The 4,959-nt window shown below is 45.0% G+C and overlaps 1 pseudogene; it reads left to right on the top strand.

Annotated features, from left to right (window-relative positions):
• The first annotated feature begins 3,724 nt into the window (after nucleotides 1-3,724).
• LOC131481217 (activated RNA polymerase II transcriptional coactivator p15-like) lies at nucleotides 3,725-4,442 on the top strand (annotated as a pseudogene).
• The last annotated feature ends 517 nt before the right edge of the window (nucleotides 4,443-4,959 follow it).

The raw sequence follows: 4,959 nt of genomic DNA on the forward strand, positions 1-4,959 counted from the left end.
GCCCCCTCACCTACCTGTGACTGCAACATCTGGTCTGTGGAAGCCCCTAGAACTCACTCTTCACTTGCCACACATGCCCTTGGCAGCCCCCACTCAAACAGCTTCCTGTTCCTCTTCCCACAGGCAATTTGCAACCCCATGCTGGGTGGATAGCAGGTCCAGGGCCAGTATTTCCTATCTTCCCCACACATCTTTAAAAAACAGAGCAAGCTGGGCCCGGCGGCGTGGCCTAGTGGCTAAAGTCCTCGCCTTGAATGCCCCAGGATCCCATATGGTCGCCGGTTCTAATCCCGGCAGCTCCACTTCCCATCCAGCTCCCTACTTGTGGCCTGGGAAAGCAGTCAAGGACGGCCCAATGCATTGGGACCCTGCACCCGCTTGGGAGACCTGGAAGAGGTTCCTGGTTCATGACTTCGGATCAGCGCGCACCGGCCGTTGCGGCTCACTTGGGGAGTGAAACATCGGATGGAAGATCTTCCTCTCTGTCTCTTCTCCACTCTGTATATCTGACTTTGTAATAAACTGAATAAATCTTAAAAAAAAAAAAAAAGAAAAGAAAAAGAGCAAGCGGAGAGAATCAAAATGGCAGAACAGCGTAAGCACATGTCTAAACAGATGAAGAAACATTAGCCAGTGTAAAGCAGGAGAGGACAGAACTGCAGCAGAGGGCCACCTGGAGACTGACAGACACGGGAAAGCACAGACACGATGGTGTGATGATACAGTGAACGATAACCTAGAAGCATTCAGCAAGCAGCGATCCCAACTCCACCAGCAACAAAGTGGGAAGGGATGTTCACCAGGAGCTTAGGAGGTGAACCCAAAGAACTGCCCATCCTGCCGGTCTGTTCTATTTGACCAGGAACAGAGACAGAGCAGCAGGTCCCAATGGGCAGTGTAGGAATAGGGTGAATTTTATAGCTCAGTCTGCCCGATAGAGCCGAATTCTGCACTATTCAACAAAGGCTATGGGGCAGGACTGTGCGTGCACTGAGCTGGGAGTGAATTCATTTCTGGCTCAGTAAACTGCAACAGCGTGGCATCCTACAGATTCCAACCAAGATAGGTTCGGGTAGCCCTCAGACCTGACGGCCAGCAGATCAAGAACTCTAGTAGTGGCACATCAGGCATCACTTTGCACACTGTGGCAAAAGCTTTAAGACTGCAGAGACAACAGTGAGCTATGCATGCGCTGAGCTGGGAGATAACTCACAGAGCTCAATGTATTGCACTGACCACACATTGAAAATAATACCAACTTTGGCATTGTACTGGTCAAAATAGGTCTGTGTGGCCCCCAGACCTAACGGCCAACAGGCTATGGCAAGATCAGCACCACCAACAACCTAGCTATATAGGACTCCTGGTGTCTACCTAATCCTGGGAACTGCTCCAGCTGGAACTAGGAGAAAGGTTGTACAGACAACAGAGCAGTCTCAGCCTGGTCTCACAGGAGGTAGAGAGTGGTGGGCCAGGAGCTGGGAAATGGAGACCATGGTGGAAGTCTAAAAAAAGAACCCAGACCTGGAACTTGCCGGAGGGAGTGACACAAGTCACTAAAAACAAACAACTGTGCACCAACCACAATAAGTAAAACTGAATTGTAAACCTCTGGGTGACACAGCTTAGAAACCTGCCCCAAGGAGAAGACTCTGCTAACCAGAAGTACAATGACCAAGAGCAAAAGAGGAGACAAAGGCACAATGAATATTACTGAAGACTCCCCTGCAAAGGAGCAAAAGCCTAAGCCAACCTCAGAGCTAACTGAGGAAGACACAGAAAAAAATGGGGGACACAGAATTCAAAACCCTTGTAAAAGCTCCTTATCAATATCAAGAAGCATGTAATATAGGAGTTTAAGGAATTTGAGGAATATGTCATATAGGAAATGAATCAAATGAAAGCTGATAAATCAGAAATGAAGAATATAGTCAAGCAAATTAAAAGTACAGTGGAGAGTCTCCAAAACAGAATGAAGGAAGCAGAAAAAACAATCTCAGAATTGGAAGATACTTTCTGTCACCAGGGGGAAAACAAACAGCTGGAAGCAGAGCTGGAGCAGGCCAAAAAAGTATTCAAGAATTGAAAGACACTATTAAAAGCCCAAACATAAGAGTTATGGGAATCGCAAAAGGTGCAGAAAGAGAACCTGGATTTTAAAATGTATTTAATGGGCCCGGCGCAATAGCGTAGTGGTCAAAGTCCTCACCTTGAACGCACCACCGGGATCCCATACGGGCACCAGTTCTTATCCCGGCAGCTCCACTTCCCATCCAGCTCTCTGCCTGTGGCCTGGGAAAGCAGTCGAGGACAGCCCAAAGCTTTGGGACCCTGCACCCGTGTGGGAGACCCAGAAGAAACTCCTGGCTCAGCTCCAGCCGTTGCAGTTACTTGGGGAATGAACCATCGGACAGAAGATCTTCCTATCTGTCTTTCCTCCTCTCTGTATATTCGTCTTTCCAATAAAAATAAATAATAAAACCTTTTTAAAATGTATTTAATGAAATAATAAGGGGAAAGTTCCTAATCCAGAGAAAGAATTAGAAAACAAGATCCAGGAGGGGCACAGAACTCCCAACAGGCTTGATCAAAACTGATCTTCACCGGGCCCGGCGCAGAGGCCTAGCAGCTAAACTACTCGCCTTGAAAGCCCCAGGATCCCATATGGGCGCCGGTTCTAATCCCGGCAGCTCCACTTCCCATCCAGCTCCCTGCCTGTGGTCTGGGAAAGCAGTCGAGGAAGGCCTAAAGCCTTGGGACCCTGCACCTGCGTGGGAGACCTGGAAGAAGCTCCTGGCTCCTAGCTTCGGATTGGCTCAGCTCCAGCCATTGCGCTCACTTGGGGAGTGAACCATCAGATGGAAGATCTTCCTCGCTGTCTCTCCTCCTCTCTGTATATCTGTCTTTCCCATAAAAATCAATAAATCTTTTTAAAAAAATGACAGGACCAAATTACCACCCATTCATATTAATCCTGACCGTAAATGACTTAAGCTATCAATCAAATGCCATACATAAGTAGAATAGATTAAACAAATCAAAACCCATCTATTTGTTGCCTATATGAGACATATCTCACCCACAAAGATCAGTGGAAACTATATCTCACAGATTTTGATTTTTTTTAGTTTCATCTCTTTAAAACACTTTCTTACTCATTAAATTCTTCACTGAGTCATAGATCATACAGTAGCATCATTTTCTTCAAGAAGGTTCTTGATTTTCTTTCTAATTTCTTCAGCGACACATTAGTGATTCAGTAACATGTTACTTAACTTCATGAAGTTGCAAAGTTCTTTTTTTCTTCCTGTTGATTTTGTTTTGTGACTTTTCATTTAAGGGGATGTATAGTAACTATTTAACGTAGATTATCATATCCAGATATGGGGATACAATGCACTATGCATTTCTACTTCCAGATCAAAGATGGACTCCCAATGGAACTGTTAACTATATCTTGATAATAGAATTCTGGACTCTCTGCCATTGTCAATGCCCACAATGATGGACTTATGATTTTATGAAGAACAATACCACAGCAATAATACAGGGGAACTCAATGGGGGGGAGAGGATTTGGGGGAGGGAGGAGGGAAATCCCAGGACCTATGGAGCTGTATCATAAAAAAATAATAAAGAAGTAAAAACTAACTGAATCAAAGCTTTTGCAATCCATTTCTCAACTAGAAGATGATCTTAACAAAAAGTCTTACAGAAATGCAGCAATGACTAAGTCAAAGAAACTGTTTCCTTCAAGCTCATCTGGCAGTAATTATTTTTTAAGATTTATTTATTGCTATTGCAAAGTCAGATATACAGAGTGGCAGAGAGGAGGAAAGACAGAGAGGAAGATTTTTTTGTCTGATGATTCACTCGCAAGTGACTGCAACAGCTCGAACTGAGCTGATCCAAAGCCAGGAGCCAAGAACCTCCTCCAGGTCTCCCACAAGGGTGCAGGAATCCAAGGTTTTGGGCCACCCTCGACTGCTTTCTCAGGCCGCAAGCAGGGAGCTGGATGGGAAGCGGGGCTGCCGGGATTAGAACTGGTGCCCATATGGGATCCCGGCGGCGCTTAAAGGTGAGGACTTTAGCCACTAGGCCTCTGCACCGGGCCTTGGCAGTAATTTTGACAGTAAAGTGGACAAAAAGTTACAGAGGAAAAAGCAAGTAACTTGAGGAAAACCAGTGAAGAAGCAAAAGCCTGCAGAGGTTTGCAGGACCCTGTCCACTCATGAACAGAGCAGCCGCAGCAGACAACAGGTTCCAGACTGGGAAAAGGAGGAATGCCGGAGCTCCAGACTTTAAAAGGAAAGTTCTAGTTGCTGTTTGAGAATACTGGCTGGATCCAGAAACCAGGAAGAAAAGTAAATTTTACACCCAGAGCAGTGGAGCCAGCGGAAGGATGAAATTTCTGACATTGAGGATGCAGTAAGAAAACGGTAAAATCCAAGCCATTTAAGACCGTAACATCCCAACTGTTTTGAATCTGTTTTTAACCCTGGCTTTTGCTTTCTAAACATTGTTTTCCAAACTGATGCATATTTGGATTGCAGAAATTTTTTCTAAGGTGAATTTTTTTATGTGCATTATTAAAAATGTTCTGAGAGAAAAGGGGGAAAATAGAACAGCATCTATGATTGCACATTAGTATTGTTAACATGGAATTGCATGACCCAGGCCCACACTAGCTGCCTTTCTCCTTGCAGTGTGACATTTGACGAGGTACAAAGCAACCCAGGCAGCTGTGTACAGTTGGGGTCACTCTGCCGCTTTTAAGATCCAGGGCAATTAGAGAGCCGGATGACTGGATCCTGCCACTGTGCCTCTTTAAATCTACTTCCCCTAAAGGAATAACAAATCGTGATGATTTATAGAAACGTTATTTTCTTTGAAGAGTAAAGGTGGGTATATGTACTCATGCTTATTTTTAAAATATATATGCTCTTCTGCACCTAATTTA

This window comes from Ochotona princeps, chromosome 1, assembly GCF_030435755.1.
Source record: "Ochotona princeps isolate mOchPri1 chromosome 1, mOchPri1.hap1, whole genome shotgun sequence".
Taxonomy (NCBI): Eukaryota; Metazoa; Chordata; class Mammalia; order Lagomorpha; family Ochotonidae; genus Ochotona; species Ochotona princeps.